Consider the following 20,844-nt stretch of genomic DNA (forward strand, 5'->3'; position numbering starts at 1 on the left):
GCATACATTCTGGTGGGATGAGACAGAAAAGAAGTGCACGAGAGAAAAGAAAAAATCCAAGCTAGTGGCATGAACTGGGCAAAACAATTAGCATAGAGTGAGAGAGTGCTACTTGAAATGAGCAGGCCATCCAAAAAGGCGGTTCTGGAGAGGGGCCATTTAGGCTGAGCTCTGAGTGATGGCCAGGAATCAACCAGCAGCATTCGGGGACAACGAACCAGCCAGAGCCAAGGCCCCCGAGGCAAAAAGAAGCCTGGCGTGTCTCGGGACCTAAGAGAGGCCAGCAAGGCTGATGCTTGGTAAGCAACAGAGAAGGAAGACCGGGCTGGGGCGGCAGGCAAGGAAGGAGCTCAGATTTTATACCAAGTGCAACTGGAAGCTTTCAAACAGAAGAATGACATGGTCTGATTTGAATTTTCCAAGGCTAACCCTAAACTGCTAAGCGCAGGACTTCTGTAAGACCAAGTGGAAACAGGAAGTCTGGTGTGTTCCACTGGGAGTCTGATGATCGTGGCAGAGAAGGAGGATGAGAACCCACTGGAGTAACCATTGGAGGTAAAGTTGGTGGATGGATTGGGTTTTGGGGGCCAGTGGCAGAGATTAATCAAACGTAACCCTTAGATTTTTGGTTTGAGCAACAGAGTGGTGCCCTTTACTGAGATGGGAAGGTTGTGAAAGGATGTAGTTTGGGGCCGGGAGGAATTGAGGGCTCTGTTCTGGCCATCTTGATCTGCACACGTCTGTCAGACATCCACGTGGAGCTGTTGAGCAAGCCCGGAATTCTGGGGAAAGCTCGACACTGGAGGTAGATTTCAGAGTGAATGCCTTAGAGATGGAATTAAAGACCTGGTCTGGGTGACAGAGAGAGATAATGTGTCAAGACAGGAATGGAGCCCCATGTCACTGGCCAGTGAAGTCGGAGGAAATCTAAGACAAACAGTGCTCAAACAGGAGGTACTACAGCGGGGGGTTTGGTGGACACTAGTGATGTGCGCATGACCCGTGAGTAAGTATCCAACGTACCGCGACATTGTTCAGACCTGGCAAACACGGTATTGGTTACTGTTTGTATCCACTGTCTCGGATTTGCTGAAGACAGACTACACTTTTGAAATGTTAACAAGAAAGACACAAAAGCAAAACTATTATTGAGAGCCAAGGTGGTTAAAGTTTTCCATTCTTGGCCAACTGGAAGAATGGTTCTTATGAATGGCTTCTCTCCATTGTAAACAGAGGCGAATGATAGTTTTCATCGTTTTGCAGGACTTGGTGTAACTGGGAAGTTTCTTAGGCTTGGTAACTGGTGAGGAAACCAAACCAAACCAGACCCTTCATATCTAAACAGTTCTTCAGTCTGATGCACACTACCGAGAGGTCAGATGGGATCACCTTGACTTGGAGACAAGTGATTTTTTTTAAGAGCAATATTCACATCTTAACTTTTACTCCATTTCACATGGATACATGTGCCCCCAGCAATCAGAGTTTGCCCCTTGAAAAGCTCATAATTAAACATTTAACTGTATTGAAAAAAAAATCAGCACGCTTCCTGATGGCCAGTGATGGGTTATCAAACATAATTAAAAATGAACTTAAGATAGCACAGCCATCTATAGTGGCTCTTAATGCAAACCGACAAGTTAAAGCTCGTATCTAATAGGGACCAACCCCACCAAGGGCTGGAGAAGGAGCTACCAATGAAAGCGCTTGGGTGCCGGCGTCACTCACCCCAGCCGCACAGGCACTGCCCGCCTCTGTTCAGCCCTAGTCGTTGCAGGGTCTGCCTGGGTGTCTTCCTGCCTCTCGCTGGCCATGCACCACTCCCTTCTCTGAACGGCTTCTTTCACTTTTGTAATGAGACAAAGCCACAGATCTGATTGGGCCACTCTCCCGCTTTCACATCTGCACAGGTTTTGGGGTCCGCGGACGGCTGAAGAGTTTGTCCCTGAGTCAAACAGATGCAGACTAGAACCCAGCTCCCAACTAAGCGGCCTTGTGAAGTGACCTTCCTGAGGCTTCGTTCCCTCGTTTGGACGTGGAGGATAACCGTGGTCATAAGAGAGTCTTGTCATAGCAGTTTGGTGTGGATTAAATAATGATGCAAGTCTGGCGTCTAGCAGAGCGCTGAGCCCTTAGGAAGCAGCCAGCAAGCGGCAGGTGTTTGTAGTGGATATGCTGTCATTTTGTCTAACAGCACGCTTCCCTGGTGGTCCTTCCCCTCCCCGCTTTATGTGGTCCAGGTGGTCCTGCCATCCTAGTGTACCTCCCACCCTGCACCACCTCTCACACGGTGGGCGAGCACATGAGGATTTGGTCTGGTTGCGTATCATGGGAAAAAAGAAACAAGGGCTTACGTTAGGATTTTATTTCCTGCTCATACCTATGTGGTCTGGCATAGGGAGCAGGGGCTGATACAGCAGCCCCCAAATATCACTAGGAACTTGAGCTCCTATCTTTCTGACATGCCATCCTGGATTGTGACTTTCAACCTCAATGTGCCTCATGGTCCAAGATGGCTGCTGGAACTCCAGCCAGCAAATCCATACTTCCCATATTGACAGCAGGAAAAAGTGAGGGAAGACAAAAAGAAAGTGTGTCATGCCTCCCTGAATCCTACCATCGTGGAGTGTTACTGAAAGTTCTAAATAACAGTTCCACATATAGAGCTAAATTGCATAGCCTCTCCTAGCTGCAAGCTAGTCTTGAAAATGTAGTCTTTTCACCGGGCATATTGTCACCTGAAGTATAATGTGTTTTTGAAGTCAGCCAGAACAGCAGAAGGGGTATCAGTTGGCAGCTAGCAGAATCTGCCATGGCATGGGAGCAGACTGAGCCATCAGTGCCTTTCCAGGCGATCTGCTCTATGACAGTGGGAGACAGGGGATCCATGTTCCTGTGAACCACGGGCTGGAGAGGCACAGTCCCACACGCACTAGCTACCGTCAGCACAGAGAGGAACGTGAGTCAGAGAAGGGACAGAGTGTGTGCCAGAGTGAGGCTGCCAGCTGAGAGCCTCTCCCCTTCCTGCTTCCCTGTTTTACTGTAATGCTTTCCCCTCTCCCTCTAGACTGAAAGGTCCTAGAAAGAAGACACCCCCTCAACCCACATGCATGCTCCTAAAGGTGACCATCAGCAGCCATGCAGTTCTAGACTGCCTGCCTCTGGGTTTCTTTTACATGAAAGAATGAGACTTCTTGTATTTGAGCCTCTGTTATTGGCGGTTTCTGTTATGTACCACCAACTCTAATCATAATTGATACAGTGGCCTCCGTCCTAATCAAACCCAGGTACCAAAATGTAAGAGTCTGCAAGGCAGCTTTAACTCCACCATCATTTGGGATTTGATGAACCTTCTTATTCCGCTAGACCTTTCAAAACTGATCAGGCAGACTGTTGTACAGCAGATCTCTAGAATGCATTCATTCTGCAGAACTGGAACTTTCTACCCATTGAATTGCAACTCTCCAGTTCCTCCTCTTCCCAACCCCCTGTAACCCTCATTCTACTCTTCTTCTGTGAGTTTGACTATGTCAGTTACCTCATATAAGTCCAATCATGCAGTATTTATCCTGTGACTGGTTTATTTCACTCAGCATAAAGTCCACAGGATCATCCATGTTGTCACAAGTGGCAGGATGTCCTTCTTTTTTCAAAGCTGAATAATATTCCATTGCATGTGTATATCACATTTTCTTTATCCTTTCATCTTCTGATGGACATTTAGTTTGTTTCCACACCTTAGCTATTGTGGATAATGCTGCAGTGAACACAGGAGTGCAAATATCTCTTTGAGATCCAGATTTCAATTATTTTGGATAAATACCCAAAAGTGGATTTGCTGGATCATATGGTAGCGCTACTTTTAATTTTAAGACAGTAGATCTCATGACAAATGTTTTTATCAGAATAAAAAAAAGGAAGAAAGATAGGAAGAAGGAAAGAAAGATAGATCCCATTGTCTGCAACAAACAATATATGAATTAAATAAAATATGTTATTTAAAAGTTGATCAGGGCACTAACAGTTTCCAGCAGATGGATCCCACAATTCCATATTAGAAATTGCAAAAAGAAACTTTCCAAATGAAGGCAAAGTGGTCATCCCTGAGCCTATAGGCCATCTCCCTGGACAGTGGAGTTTCTAGACAGATCTACAAAGCAGTCAAGAAAAACAGCATTGATTACTGCAATTTCTGTTCAACGTGTGCTTGAAAAACAATGGAAAAATACTTTAATTTTATTCAGAGTATTTCTTAACATGTCCCCAAGAGAAATTCACTTCTGAAGTAGTTCATGGGATTTTAATTTTATTTTTGTATTGTTTCTGTTTTGTTTTCATTTCAAATGCGATTTTATCTACTGATTACCCAACTGACAATAGCCCCGCCAGTTTCTGTTTAGCATTTCTCTCATTAATGGTGAGAAAATACTGTCAAAAAACAAAATTCCACTGAGTAAATGTGAAGGTCTAATTGGCTTTCTTAGGCATTTCATGAATTGGGCAGCCTTCCTTCTAGCAACGAGACGCGTGCTCGGAGAAGATGCGCGAAATGGAAGATTTTTATAGAAAGGAGGGTGGAGCGAGAAGGTTATTAGCAAAATGAAAGAAAGGGGTATTTGGGGCCAGGACGTCTTCTTTTGGGGAAGGAATTGAAGAGGGGGGGGGTGTCTTTGTTATGTAGATTTGTTCACTAGTGTTGATAGAGAAATTTCAGATTGACTCTTTTAAAGGTCACATTTCTGGGAGGGGTTGAAACTGCGATTAAGTCTTGGCTTGCTGTAGTTGGGGGCACGGATGACTCCATTTTAGTTTTTGTGATTTTTGTGTGTGACAATATAATAATCAAGATAGCAGCTGCTGGTTAGAGTAATAGTTTTTTTTTTTTTTTTTTTTTATCAGACCTTCTTTTACCTGGAGGGAAAGTATTAAGTCTTGAAGCCATATATGTTTTAATATAAAAGTTTTTTTTTTATGATTGTAAAAGTTGTAAATGCGGCCTGGGGACCATCTAGAAAATACAGAGGAGTGGAGGAGAGCATTGTTCCCACCTCCCAAAGCCAAACACTGTTAATATTTTGCTGTCATTTCCTTCTGCTGTGTTTCTCTTGCTCTGTCCCTCTCTCTCCCCTGGTCTGTTTACATAGTTGTGTTCACACTGTATATGTAACTTTGTACCCTGCTTTATTTCACTTACCATGACAACATCAGTATTGCCCCTGATTATTAAAACTCCCTGGTGCCCAAAGCGGGGACCTGTTTGCACAGCGAAACTCTGATGGTCCTTCAAAGGATGCTCACAGCCCGCCTTCACCACACGCAGGCAAGCTCCCTCCAAAGCTGCGGGCTGCTCCCCTGCTGACAGGAACCAGAACTAAGGCAGTTGCAGAGGGGAAGGACACGCCCAGCCAGCTCAGCTGCCTGCTCCCGGGGGGCCCGTGTGTCTCCTGTAAGCAACTCCGCTAATCCTGAAGTCCTTTCCTCAGAAACACACGCTGGCTTTGAACCAAGGAGGCAGGCTCCTGCCACAGCAGCCCTAGGGGGAAAAAATCCAGACACCAGAAGAAAAAGTCAGCTGTTCCAGTGATTGTGTGGCGAGTCAGCAGGACTTCTCATGTTCATTTCCAGAAAAGAGTGGTCCTAACTCCTAGTCACAGCGTGGCGAAGACTGCCCACAACCACATTCCCGCCGGTCACACGTGGCAGGCATGTGGCGAGCACACTTGAGGTTACAGAGAGCCTGTGGACTTGGATGGGCTGGAGACGGGGAGGCAGCACGCATTGTCAGCATCGTCTGGTTGCTACGTGCCCAGCTCTTCCTATGCCCCTGACACTGAGCTAAGCAACGTGTGTCTTCTCACACAATCCTCCAACGGCCATCTAAGGCAAGCACTTTATTAATGAAGAAACTGAGGCCCAGAAATACTCAGCAGCTCACTCAAGGGGACACAGGAGTGGCAAGGCAGGGACCCACATCGAGAAGGTCTTTGTACAAGACCTGGACTCCTAACTACTCATTATTTTGGGGAAGACAGAAGTGAGGCAGATGGGACTCCAGGACTCTGACATAAGCCCCTGGCAAAACAGAGGGGGACTGGGTCTCTCCGCGTTGCCCTGGGCTGGCTTCTCTTATTCGCCACCGTGGCTCCCAGCAGAGCCATGCACACTCCAGACGCGCAGAAGGCAGCCACCGCTGGGCAGAGGAATGGCCCAGTTCCTGAGTCTGTTCCACGCCGCGGACTTACCCAAGTTGTGTTTGGATATTTGGATTCGCTTCCTGAGCTGTAGTCAGGGGCTTGTGACTCCTGTGCCCCTATTAATGGTGACAGAGCGCCAACGCTACCTGCCGTGTGGACTTGAGAGTGCGCAGGGTGGAGGGGGTGTTGAAATTCCCCTGCCCAGTCACACAAACACAAAACACAAGAGCCATCATTAGTGCAGGTGTGACCTGAGGGGCCCAACTTTGGCTGGAGAGGCAAGCGTGGTAGTTTAGAAGAAGGATAGTTCTTCTAAAGGTTCCACTGTAGCCATGAGCGGTGGGAAGTGGCTGGGGCTACTTTGAGATAAAAGTGTACACGGTTACATGCCCTACTCTCCCTAGCAGCCAGGGAGGGCCGAGGAAACGTGAATTGAGTTTGTTGAATGGCACTCCCTGGCACGAAGGGCATAGGCAGTGGGCTGGTACTCCTTTTACCTCCTTCCCCCATTGCCAACATTTTCTACTGCTACTTGGAATGCAGATGTGATGGCAGGAGTTCCAGCTGCAATCTTGGAGACATAAACAAAAGGCTAGAAGAACCACAAAGCCTTTAGCCTCTGAGCAAAGGCCGGCAACTATCTGCCTCCAGATTTCTCATGATGTTAGGAAAATAAACTGCATGTTTAAGCCACTTGGGTAGGTCTTTTACTGGCAGGTGAACGCCTAACTGACATGCCCTCTGTGGCAGGCAGGCCCCATCTGATGGTGGCCCATCATCTCCTCCTGAGAGGCCTTATGAAGCTAGAATACTATTTAATAACTCCCAACGTTTATCGTTGGATCTAAAAGTAAACAAAAGTTTTGTTTATTCCTGTGCACCACTACACACATTAATATGATGTGTTAAGGCCAGAAGTCACCTCCTAGTACTCATACTCTTGTGTTATTCCTCTCCTTGAGTCTGACCTGCTTCTAAGAAAGAGTATGGCAGAAGTAATGGGACGCCACTTCTGGGATTAAGTTATGAAAAGCCTGTCGCTTCTGTCTTGCGTGCTCTCACACGAGCTTCTGAGTCAGGAGGCAGCTCTATAGAAAGGTCAGGTGGTGAGGGGCCAAGGCCTGCTGACAGCCACCCCAGCTGAGCCTTCAGGTGAGACCACCACCCTGTCCAACCGCTTGACTGGAACTTCATGAGAGATCTTAAGCCAAAGATGTCCAGCTAAGTAGCTAAGTCATATTATTACTTAAAGCCTGTTTTAGATAACTAATACCTTCTCCAAACAACAATTTGTGGGGGAAAGGTTAATACTCAACTTAGTGTCTATTCTGTAAGTCTTCATTCCGTGTCTCAGTCCACGCCATCCTCACTGAAATGGTTGAGACAGGAGGGAAAGGGGCAGGACACAAATGCTAGATGAATGAAGATGGGGCCCAGCTGTTAGGATGCGACAAAGACTGGCTAGAACCAGGCAAAATCAAGGTGGCTTTGAGAACGGTCGCGTCATTGACCTTAAGCTCATTGCACTTTTATTGTAATGCTTAATCACTCCCCGTAATGCCATGACGGTTCCGAAGCGGACCATAAAAGGCCGAAAAGTGGGTGGTGGCCCGATTCCTGAGAAATCCCTACCCTTCCCTGAAACAGCTAGAGTATTCCCCCCACGTGTTAGCCTGTGAAACTACTTAACCCATAAAAACCTACAACCCGGGGCAACTCCCGCTTTCTGAGACAGTCTGCATTCCGCCTGTGGAGTGTGCATCTCTCTAGATAAAGTTGCTCTCCCTTGCCCTTGAATTCTTTCCCACACGAAGTCAAGACTAAGGACTCCTTCGTGTCCCTGGGTGTGACATTTTTCTCTCCTGCAACATATTGGTACCTGAATAGAACTCTTGGCATAGAGTTCAGCTCAAAAGATGACTGAATGGATGAGTGAATGAATGACAGACTATGCCTTGCTGAGCCTCAATAAATATTGAACAAAGCCCACTGGGAAAGAAAAGGGGAAGATAACAATGTGCATGAATCAGCCAAACATGGTTAGAGCATCACTACTTTCACGTGGGCTGGCACGTCTGGACTTCACTCTGATTTACTGGAGGCAAATTCCTCCTGGAAGGCCTCATTAAGCTAGAAATGTATTTTATAGCTCCCAACACTTATCTTTGAGCCCAAAAATAAACAAAAGCTTTATTGATTACTGAACTAAACAAGGCCAGGAGCTACAAGTCCAACGAACAGACTGACGGCCAAAGCAAAAACCCACCCGTTTCCCTGATAACATATGAACTGATGCAGGCGTGAGGGCTGATTTCAGAATCCACTTCGAGGGCCGTGGAAATGATGATCACAGCTGTTTGAGAGGCAAAGAGGGGTCGTTCTTTGCCGTCCAGTGCAGACAAGGTTCTTAGCTGAGTTTATCCAGGTTTTTATTTCATTACCCAGGACATTTAAATGGGGGCCCGAGTGAGGCAAACCATAAAACCCAGAGCATGCTGTGGTCTAAAGCAAGTCTACGTAAAAGCTTTTGTGCCAACGTGTGATTGTTTGCCAAATTCTACTTCTGTTAGAGGGCTCAGGGGAAAAGGATTTTGTGAAATAGAGGTAGAAAGAATGCTGGCTGGTGGGTGGCCCTGGGGACGAGAGGGGAGGGTCAAGGAGAGCAGGGCTGGGGGCGGCTGGGTGGGGGCTCCACACTTGACTCTGATCCCTCCCCACCTTCTTGCCCAGGGCGAGAAGGACACACTAAATGCCTACGGTCAGGATCCACAGCATTTCCATACAGTGGGGACACCATTCCCACAGAAGATATTTACATGGCAAGGACAATATTTCTTGATCTACACTCCAAACCCAGTTTTAAATTCAGAGAAAAAAAAAAATCTGTCTAGGCCTTTTTTTTTTTCACGTCTAGACTTTTTATATGATTTGCGTCAATACATTAAGTAGATGAATGGTTGTCGCTGGGTCCTGCAGGAGCTCAGGGGAAGTTCTGCACAGCAAGGAGCCTGGGGGCTTTCTCTGGTATTTATTTTGGCAGCAGTCTGAGTCCCTCCATCTCCTCAGTGCCCCCCTCGCCCCCACCTCATTCTCTCTGTGCCTGCGTTCCCCCTACAAATCTCTCAGGACAGGTCCGTGTTGGTCTGTAGCACAGAGCTCCTGTTCTTGGCACGGCAACATCTCTTGTGTTTCTTAGAATTTTATCCTAAGCTGCAACATCCTGGAAACATAGCTGGATTCTATTACTGGCCTCAGAAGAGAAAGGAAGGGGTGGGGGCCATAGCTCAGTGGTAGAGCCTGGGCACGAGGTCCTGGGTTCAATCCCCAGTGCCTCCATTAAGGGGGAAAGAAAAAGAAGAGAAAGGAAGTTCACAGAATTACTCAAGGAAATAGTTAACATTGGGAAATAATCTCTTAAACTGACCTGGAAGGCAGAACGCTCTGGGAGGGCCAGCCTTGCTCGGGTAAGGCAAACCCCACCATCTCCCTACCAACTCCCTTACTGGCCCAACCAACTACAGAAGGAATTCTCCAGCCCACAGCTGCTGGGTTCCTGGGCACAAGCAGGGTCTTATCGTGGTCCATGTCTAGCCTTGTTACTCTGAAGCCATGAGCAGAGAGACCCCAGCAGCCAGAAGGACAGTCCCTATCCTTAGGTCCATCAGCCTGTTTACATGACAACTTCATTTTCTAACCAGCAAAAGGAAATCTTCCCACGCTCCCCACACACCAGAGCTCTTCCATTGCAAAAGCCAAATGCCTCCTTCAAAAGGCACTCACCCGTTCCCACGGCTTCCCCAGGCCAGGGTGCTGCGCCTGGGAAAACGGCCCATCCCCAGAGCTAGAGAGACGCAAGGGGAAAGCTTGTGGGACAACCAGCCAGAAAAATATGTGTTTAAAAAAAAATCACACACACACACACACACACACACACATGAGAAAACAGCAAGGGTTGGCGAGGATATAGAGAAATTGGAACCCTTGTGCACTGTTAGCAGGAAAAATGGTGCAGCCATTACGGAAGACAAAGACAGACTTCATGTGCTCCTGACAGCCCACTTCTGTATCCCCCAGAGAACTGAAAACAGGGTATTCAAAGAGATATTTGTCTGCCCATGTTTGTTGGAGCTAGTTCACAATAGCCGAGAGATGAAAACAACCCAAGTGTCCGTAACAGTTGAACAGATGAACAAAAATGTGGTCTGTACATTTCAACGAAGCAGCATTCAGCCAGAAACCAAATTCTGACACAGGCTACAACTGGATGAGCCTTGAGGACACTATGCTAAGTGAAATAAACCAGTCACCAAAGGACAACCCTGTGTGGCTACCTAGAGTAGTCGACGTCATAGAGACAGAAAGCAGAGCAATGATTGCCAGGGGCTGGGGGAGGAGGGAGTGAGGAGTTACTGTTTCATGGGGACCGAGTTCCAGTTTGGGATGACAAATAGAGTTCTGGAGACGGATGCTGGTGATGGTAGCGCAATACTGTGAATGTACTTAACACCGCTGAGCTGTCACTTAAAAATGGTTAAGACGGTACATTCTATGTTATATGTATTTAACCACAATTTTAAAAAAACTACAACGAAAATTTTTTTGATTAAAAATTTTTGTAAAATACAGGTAAACAACAAGGATTTACTGTATAGCTCAGGGAACTATATTGAATATCTTGTTGTAACCCATAATGGAAAAGAATCTGAAAAAGAATAATATGTATACATATTCTTATACTTATGTATATACATGAAACTGAATCACTTTGCTGTACACCAGAAACTAACACAATATTATAAATAAAGTATAGTTCAATTAAAAAAAAAAAAGATACAATCACTTCAATGTTCATAGCAGCATTATTTACAATAGGCAAGACATGGAAACAGCCCCAGTGCCTATCAATTGACGATTGAATTAAGATGTGTCTCTCCCTCCCTCCCTCTCCCTCTCCCTCTCTCTCTCTATGTCTGTGTATAAACACACACACACACACACACACACACACGCAATAAAAAAGAATGAAATTCTGCCATTTGCAGCAACATGGATGGACCTAGAGAACATTATGCTTAATGAAATAAGTCAGACAGAGATGGACAAATACTATATGATATCACTTATATGTGGAATCTAAAAAATAATGTAAATGAATGTATATCCAAAGCAGAAAAAGACTCACATAGAAAACAAATTTGTGGCTACCAAGGGGAAAAGGAGGAGGGTGGGAAACAAATTAACAGATACAAGCTACCATGTATAAAATAGACAAGCCACAAAGACCTATTGTACAGCACAGGGAATTATACCCATTGTCTTGTAATAACCTATAATGGAATATAATCTGCAAAAATTACTGAATCACTAGGCTGTACACCTGAAACTGACACAATACTGTAAACCAACTACTTCAATAAACTCTTCCTTCTCTAAAAAAAAATACAAAGGAAAGTTAGGTCACGTCACATCCTGAGTCTATAAAGACGACCATCAGACTCGGAGCAGACTCCATAATTGGCCCCCAAATCAAACCTGGTTCAGTCTCTCAGAGCTGCTTCACGGAGTCAGTGACAGAGACTCAGCCAGGCTCCGTCCTGGTGCCTGACGGAGGAGAGTCTTCGGACTCTCCCCACTTCAATGTCTGTGCACCACCCAGCCAGACCCTTGCCCAGCGTCAGACGCTCCAATGCACTCAGCAATGTGACATCTCCAGGTCTGAAATCCACAACAGTGCAAAAAGAGCGTGGTACCGAGACAAGTCTCCCTGAAAACTACTTGGAAACGCGGCAGTCGTGGGCTCGGGTCAAAGGTTCAATCCCTTCATTAGCTGGAAGTCACCAAACCTCAGTCCTGTTGGAAAGCTAGAGCACCGTGAGTTTCATCGCTGGAAAAGGGGTGGCAGACGGTCCAGCTGCTCGCTTGGTGGTTCAGGAAGCTGAGCCCGGCTCGCCTGTGTGGCCCCACGGCTGGTGGAGACCCAGAGGGCAAATCGGGTCCAAGGCTCCTTGTCCTGCCCGCCCCTGTCAGCTACTCCTCAGCTCTGTGGGGATGATTGTCTCCGAGCATGAGGCTGGCACGAACACACAGCAGATCAGAGGCCTGCCCTTGTCTCCAGGTCCTGGCGTCCTCAGAAAGAAATCTCAACCCTCGGTCTGCGGGGAAGCCGCCCTCCAGGCAGGGGCTGGGTCTCTCTTCCAGGACCAAGGAGCCTCGTTCCCACACACACGCGCTGTTCTGTCTTTCCCATTCCCTCCTCCTGACGTTTTTGTGACTTAGCAGTCCTCTCTGTGGTAACAAAACCTCCACCAGCACTTCCTCTAAGGCCAGCTTAGTTTGCATGGCTAGAATGGGCACCTTGGAAGGTGTCTGCAAATCTAGAAAATGACATAGCCGCCAGCGCCGCCATCCACAGGCCTGCGTCCCCATCTGCTGTGCTTCTGGCACGGGCTGACCTGCTTCCCACTCCCCCGCCCCTTTCCAGGCCTCCGTCTTCAAGTCTGTCTCTGATTCTATGACATACCCCTGAATCTCACCATAAACTCTCTCTCTGTCTCACGTGGCCTCCAGTTTTCTGCGTTTTCTCTTCCTTGCTACCAAAACAGCCTTAAAAAAACACTGTATCTGACCCCACCCCCGCCGTTTTGGAGCCGAAGGTACCCAGCACACCAACTGACAGCATCTCATGTAAGTTTTACAGCTTCACGAGCCGCGCTGAACAGAGAGGTGAACGTTATCCCACGACTGCAGTGAATGACCATGGTTTTAACCCCAAGGACCAATGTTATGATGACATTTTATGATCTCGGAGTCTCTCTCATTGGGGGAATATGAATTCATGTTTCTATCGTTAAAAGCCACCTTGAGAATACGGGGATAAGAACAAACCCATTAGTTTTATGTGAGCAGCTAAGCGAGAAGTGGAAAGGCCATCCAACGTGGTGCAGCTGATGGTGTCAGACACTGACCCCGCTCCCGCCATCAGAGGTCTGTGCGGCCCCGAGCGAATCACTCCCCCATCGGGACCCCGTCCCGCCAAGACTCCTGTCCTTGCAGGGTTCCAATGTGCAGACCAAGAGCCAGGGTCTGCAAGAGATGGAGAGACCCCTCCTTGTCATTTTAACATCTCCAAGAGTTTGGGGCTTAGCCAACAAGAAAAACATGGACAGAACACAGACTCCCTTCCGTAGAATTCATGTGTGAAGTTAGAGGCTCTGATGATTGATACGAGGAGGTGATGTTCTGATGAGAGGCCAGGGGAGAGTTGTTGAAGCCAGATGAGTGGAAATGACGAGGAAAACCATAAATGCAGACTCAGCCAACGGCAGATTCAAAGGGATCCTGAGCTGGGTGATGTGCACCTTCAGTGTAAGGCCTGGGGTCAGAGGAACCAACCCCTGGGTACATCATGGCATCTGAGATACGGGAATACAAACATTGCTGGAAAAACTCAAATCCTGCGTCTTAGCCCAAATCCCCCTGCTGGGTCCTTGAGATAGAAACTCCAGCTCACTCCATCTGGTAAAATCAGTGCATGTATGTCTCTTAACACACAAGGTCAGAACTGAGCAGAGAAATGAGGAGGTCAATCCAACCCATAAACGAACCACACCAATTTCAGTAAGCGGTGTACGCTTTCAGTGTGCGCTTCATCTTTAAGAAATTTGTAATATTTTGGAAATTTTAACAAACCCAATGGATTAGCCTACCAATTATAAAAGGTATAATTGATATTCAATTTTAGAATCGAGATATAAGTTGAAAGGTAGAAAATGATCTTTTTTAGGTTGTACATGGATTGAACACACATTATAAGTTTGATTCATCAGAGTTAACAACAATTGTTTTATATGCTTGGAAAGTTTTGCTTGTTATGGACACTGGGTGTCTTTAAGAGGACAATAAAATTATTAGATGTTAAATGCAGTTTAAAGCATTTAGGGGCTGTAATTATTGGTTGTGAAATTAGATTTACTAATAGAATAATGAAATTTGTAAGTTGAACTCTAATGGTTGAGGAAACAAAGTTTTTGGATGTTTAATAATTCTAGCATTCATTTTTAAACCCCACCCAGTAGTACACGGCCTCTCTGTGCACCCTTGACCCCTCCAAGACAAAACCCCCACCCACACTGTCAACACCAGTGGGTGAGCAATTCTGTATGAAGAGCTGGGACGGGGGTGGGGGTGAGGCCAAAAATAAAAATAAAAAATGAACAATGTATGCTAGGCATGGGGAGTCCAAGAGTCCAGAGAGCAGAATGGCGAAGACAGAGCCACATTCTTTTCATGAATGTCAGTGGCTACCACTGGCTAAAGTTTAGCTCCATCAGATTGATCTGGAAAGGTTTCAACTGGGGAGGAGAGGAGCGGGAGATAGAGGGACAAGATGGGATTAAACTGCAGGACCCTGGCCATCAGATTAAGATTTAGTTCAGCGAGGGGGTCATTAGCGAGTCTCTTACCTGGTGAGAAGCAGGCGGCTGCTGCAGGCTGCCCAGGGCAAGAGAGCTGTAAGAAAGCGCATCTGGCCTTGATGTGGAAGGTGGACAGGAGGACAGAGGATGCTGGAGGCAGGAGCAGTGGCCAGTGGGGGAGGCAGAAAAGAGATCAACAGAGATGAAGAGTGAAAAATCACAACAAGGTTGCCACCAGGCTCCCGAGACATGATGATGGGAAAAAACAGAAATGGGGGAGGCAGGAGGAGAGGGCTGGGGAAGGGGGGTTAGTGTGTGGAACGTGTATTCGCAGAGAGACCCTGGAGAGAAGACACCCCAGGGTCCACAAACAAGGGGGAAGTCAGCCGGGGTTAGAGGTCTAGGGGTTTGGACTTCAGAGAGGAGGGGGCTGAGGAGGACTCTGTCACCTGGGGGTGTGAGAAGGGCAGACTCCATGGAAACCACCTCCCACCCACCATGTACTGAACACATGAGCAGCCCTCCACCCCTCGTATCTCCAGCCCACACGGAAACTCTGCAAAGTGAGTGATTTTGCCCCATTTTATAGATAAGGCAACTGAGGTCTAAGAAACAAGGATTCTTACCCCAGGTCAGATGCTCTCGGGTGGTCAACTTGGGCAAAGACCTAAGCCTGTGGGACTCTACAGCTGGGCCCTTCCCTCCAGGCAGAGGCTGGATCCCACCCAGCCCTCAATGAGATGTTTACACTCAGAACAAATGGGATGGGGGCTGGGTTTTGGTTACTGGATTACTTTTAGTTTCACAAGAACTTGGTCTATCTGTGTTTTAGGAGGGAAAAAAGGCTAAACAAAACTATTTTCAGGTTCCAGTAAAGTTGTGAAATCCAGGGAAGTATAAACAGTGCAAAGCTGGCTTGAGCCCTGGGTTGGTTCTTCCAAGGCTCAGCGAGTCCTCAGCTACCCAGAGAACCAGACCCCAGATAAATCAGATGGTGGGCGCACAGGAGGGGCCCCCGCAGGCCTGAGTCTTGTCTCATTAGAAACCAGGCCACAGAGCTATTTCTGTGCACTTAACTTCTTTCTTGTTGGCTTGCTGCTTTTTCTTTTCTTTTTTTTTTTTACTTTTCCAAGTTAAAATCAATACCCCAGTGATGAAAACAGCAGGCTTTGCAAAGCACAAGAAGTCCCTGGACTCTGTTTCTCCTCCCACATCTGCCCAAAATGCAAACGAATTTCCCTGGAGCCTCAATTCATTCTCCATAAATAAAGATACACCAGTCACTCAAACTCCCACAGAGGAGGCATCAGGCATCTTAGAGGAAATGGGCTTGCTAAATCCTTGAGTAAACACGTGAGGTGTGCTGGCCAATAACTCCTGGCCTGACCCTACTGTAGCCTGCTGGGGCAGTGGGTTCAGTTCCTCCCGATGGGAGGTGACAAGAGGTGACGTGGGTCCCATCCAGGCCAAGGCTTTTGAGAAGCCGGTGGGGGTTCTCCACTCTCCCATCTGCTGGCTGGATGCAGAGGCTTCTGGGGCCTGGAACGGTGGGGCCAGGGTCTCTGAATCACTAGGGCAAAGAGAGGGACTGAGAACCAGGAGCCAAATCACTGGATTGTTCCCAAGCCTTAAGTCACTGGTATGAGGGGGTCTGTTTACAGCTGCTGGTGTTATTCTATCTGATATATCTGGACGTCTATTTATAGACACAAGGGATTGTAATAGGGACAAACAAACCTGACTCCATATTAGATCTGTCCCTTTAGCTCTAATCCTGTGCTCTGTTTCCTGGGCTGAGTAGTGCTGATTCTGCACCTTTTGTAAAAGAACATTGCCTAGAGCCTGAAATATAGGCTAGCCCATTCTCAAGGCTCTGACTTTTACGGGTGGAACAGTTTTCCATTCATATAGAGATAAAAAAGTTGGAGAACAGAAAATAACATGTATCTCGCTGGAGGTTTACGGGGACACTATGACCTGACCCACGGGGACGGCTGCAAGAACAGAGGATTCCGACACCAAGAAGTTTGCGACGACCAACCACACCCCTCCCCTTTTCAGTATAAAAAGAGCTTGAATTCTGACTTGGGTAGGATGTTTCTCTAAGACATTAGCTCCCCACTTTTTCAGTCTGCTGGCTTTCCGAATAAAGTCGTTATTCCTTGCCCCAACACCTCGTCTCCCAACTTGTTGGCGAGCAGAATGAGTCTGGACTCAGTAACAGGGTGTGTGCATCTTTTTCCTTTTTGTAGAAACCCTGAGATACCAACGTAGGCTTTTATCAAACTGACCACGTTTGCATCACAGGAGAGTTCCTCACTGTACAAATGATTTGCTGCAGGATAGGTCCCCCCACCGTCCAGTGCGATTAACCTATTATTCTGCTTACAAAATGCTGATTTCCACAGAGCTTGAGAATGCGCTGCCCACATCATGAATGTGTGGGCTGATTTGCACGGAAGCAGGAGGTCCCTGGCCAACCCCAGAGTCCCCGAAGACATCTCCCTTGTCCCCTGCCTCCCAGTTGATGAGGTCAGGGCAGATTTCCTCCACAGTGAGCACTCCCTGTGCTTCCCAGGGCACAGTGTGACCTGGAGCATGGCTGGAACCCCTTTAAGTCTGCTTCTTACCAGGCCCTACAGCAAGTCCACAAGGAGCCATGGAAACAACAAATCATGGATTTGAACTGCAGCGGGGTTATTTCTTGGTGGTCAAAAGGGAAGCCAAGTTTCCCAGGCTTTTCCTTCTAGAACATGAGACTGAGGACCCAGTGAAGAATGTTTGGACACAAGGCACCTGGGTGCACGGGGCTGGGGGCCTAGGAGTCGAGCTGGGAGCAACTGGGAAAGAAGCCCGTGTGTGCAGCCAGAGATGGAGGCTGGAGGGAAGAGGGGGAGGAAAGAGAGTCCAAGGATGGCAGCTGCAGTGAATTCACATTAAGGCAAGAAAGCAAATTTTATAAAAACTCAAGGGAATCAAGCTGGCAATAAATGGGATAAATCCAGGAAGGAGAATGGAGCCTAAAATCTGCCTGGCCTTTAAATCCATTCGTCATTTGTGTAAAAAAGTCAAAGCGGCAGGATAGGATTTTAAAATAATTTTTATCCAGATTTTGCCTGGGGTGGGGGTGGGGGGTGTTTGTTTACTTTTGTATGCAACAAACAAGTGACTACAAGTGTAGGCAACCACAGAGCTGAAGGCACGTTTGCCGCTCAGGTCCAAACATTCTGCTAAATACTCTGCTGGTCCTGGACTGACAGGGACGTCTTGTCTCAGAGAGACCCCTTGGGCGGCTGGCGGACTCAGCCCCACACGCGGCCGGGTCCCACCAGCTTCCGGCTGCAGAATCCCAGCCTGCCTGTAATCCTCCTTCTCTCCAGAGAAGAGCTTGGCGAACGCTGGGTAAGGAATACATCTCACCAAGGGACCCCAAACTACAGATGTGATGCCAAACAAGCAAGAAAAAGCCAAACAAGTTTTAAAATGCTCTGCCCCTTAATCATGTTTAATTACAGGCTCACCAAAGCAGGGATGTGAAGACCCACAGAAATATGCTCTGAACAGAGTAGGTGACAGTGTCCTCCCCAGCCTGGTCTGCTGCAGCGTTTTTCAGCTTCTCAGACACCCGTGGGCACTCAGATCCCCTGAGGATTCTGATTCTGAAGGTCTGGGCGGACGCCCAGGATTCTACATTTTTTATGAGCTCCCAGGGGATGCCACTGCTGGTGGCCCAACACCCACACTTGGAGCAGCAAGGGTCTTGAGCAATTCAGAGACTAATTGGGAGTTACAGATATTAGAGACACGGCTTCTGATCTGAGACTTGGGACATGCAGAGAAATTGTCACCAACAGAGGTCTGCTCCTGTCCTGAGATTGTCAAGGGTTATACACACAGATGTACACATGCACACACACAAGAAAGAGTCTATTCAAAACCTGTGCTACAGATTTTTATTCATATCCTACTGCACGAGGGTAAGACATTCAATCTGGAAGCCAAAACATTAATTCTTGAAGTTTCCTTTTGAGTCTCAGTCACAGGGATAACTTTTAAAAGCAAATGTCTAGAACACGTCCTGATATCCAGGCATATGTGCTGAGTCTTTTAATGCCACTCACCTCAGCAGATGGGCATGGGGGTGGGTTTAATTGATATTTACATGCTACAAGGCACTCAAGTAGTCACAGCCCGAGACCCCAAAATGAGTGTGATTATCTCGTTCTTCATAAATCTGACAGCTGTTGACTGCCAGCAACGTGAAGTGTACCAGACACCACGGAGGGAAGGAGACTCAGGGACGCGGAGTCCGGGCCAGGTCCCAACACGCTTTTCTCTGATCTCTCAGGAGTTAACCACCACCTTGAGTTACCTTGGAACTTACAGGGAGGAGGTGTTCTCACTGTTCCCTATCATTCGATTGTCACACGATCTTCTAACTGAAAAGACTTCCAATGACAATATGATGTATAAGTGAGGAATGTTAACAGCGCCATTTCTTTGAATATCTGCTTTGTCTAGAAGTTAAATTGCGTTGTGATTCTTTTTGATCAAACAGTTCATCCACACTCAGAATGAAACAAAACAGAACATGTGGCCAAACAGGAGTCCTTGTCAGAAAAAAAGGGGGGATGGGGAAGACACAAACTCATGCGAAGCTTGGGAATCAGTCACTGGGCTGTGGTCAAGGGCATGGCCCCATGACCTGCAGCCAAGGAGTAGACAGCATGGTGCCTTCTTGGACCAACATGGGCTCAAATTTCCAACGTAACCATTTAAGAGCTGTCTGATCTTGGGCTTGTCATGTGACCTTGCTCAGCATCATAGCTACTTCACTGGGTCACCATTAAGATGGAATGAGATGGGGGGAGGATACAACTCAAGTGGTAGAGCATACACTTAGCATGCATGAGGTCCTGGGTTTAATCCCTGGTACCTCCTCTAAAAATAAATAAATGAATAAACCTAATTACCCCCCCCCAAAAAAAAAGATAGAATGAGATAGTGTGCGTAAAGGGCCAGCACATTATAAACCCCCCACCTGGCAGTGGATTATGCCATTGCCTTCAAGGAGTGTTTACCTGTTTGCCAATTAACACTCTCCTCTGAAGCCCGTCTTTCCAAGAATAGGTAAATGTCGCCGCCCAGGTTCTTTCTAATTCCCATAGCCTTCTTTTTTCACCCAGGTGGGGGAAATTAATTTCTGTACTCAACATTACATCAGTGACACTATTTTTTCCATTTTTTTTCTTTTTTGGTGCTTTTGGTGTCCTTATTAAGAAACATTTTCCTTTGCCAAGGTCATGAAGATATTCTATAATCTCCTCTAAAAGCTGACTTGTTTTGCTTTTCACATTTAAACCTGTCATCCATCTGGAACTGGTTTTTAGCCACATCATTTAAAATGTTAATTTGGTATTTTACCATAATTTGAATATCTGTTTGGTAATATTTGTCATACTATTTTTCCTTTTTGTTTTTAAATAAGGAACCGGGAATTTAGACAGTACTGATTTTCTGGGCGGAAAAAAAAATGATAAACCCTGAAATTATAACATTGTTCTATTTCACCTTTAGGATAGTCAGAATATCAGAAAACAAGTTTCCACTTTATGAAGACAAATAAAAATCAGTTTTCCATAAGTATTAATTACATCCAGAGAGAGAATACTTATATGAGATGCATGAACTATGGTGACTACTTAAGACACTTAGACTGTCTTAAGGAAGGACCTATTCATTCATTTAACAGCATTTTATTTATATTTGTATTATAAAGATTCATTCATGATAAATTTATTTATATAAAATATTTATACTTACTATGTTGTATTCATCATGTTTACTTATACCTGTTTGTATATGTATTAATAGTTATGATATTACATAAATTTATATTGATGTGCCCATGAATACAGGCTATTTGCTTTGCTAAAAACTGGGGAAATTCCAAAAAGAACTCAGCCTAACCACCAAAGGAATACGGGTTGGATGGTAGGTTAAATGATACAATTCGTGTGTAATGTCAAGCCTTAGTCTTTGCCTCGGAGCGTGGTCAGTATTTCAGAGCATGTGTTTTGGGTCACAGATGTAACTCCATGAGCACCAGAAAAGCAGTGTGGTCTTCGTCTAGTATGGAAGACCCTGGCATTCACGGTGGAGCCGCTACACTGACTGTGTAGCATCTAGAGTCAGAACCAGAATACGAGAGACTCATTTAGAGAGATGTGGCGAAG

At 46.5% G+C, this 20,844-nt stretch overlaps 1 protein-coding gene across 9 annotated transcripts in view; it reads right to left on the reverse strand.

Moving 5' to 3' along the window:
- ANAPC1 (anaphase promoting complex subunit 1) overlaps positions 1-20,844 on the reverse strand; it is a 394,152-nt gene that overhangs the window by 156,598 nt on the left and 216,710 nt on the right. For 5 of the 9 annotated variants that reach the window (XR_012502944.1, XR_012502943.1, XR_012502948.1 and 2 more), the window contains one exon: positions 14,657-14,758. The exons of the other annotated variants lie outside the window; for them this stretch is intronic. The gene's annotated coding sequence lies outside the window, so the exon portion shown is untranslated. The remainder of the gene's footprint in view (positions 1-14,656; positions 14,759-20,844) is intronic. 9 annotated transcript variants of the gene reach the window in all.

Source organism: Camelus bactrianus, chromosome 28 (assembly GCF_048773025.1).
Source record: "Camelus bactrianus isolate YW-2024 breed Bactrian camel chromosome 28, ASM4877302v1, whole genome shotgun sequence".
NCBI lineage: Eukaryota > Metazoa > Chordata > Mammalia > Artiodactyla > Camelidae > Camelus > Camelus bactrianus.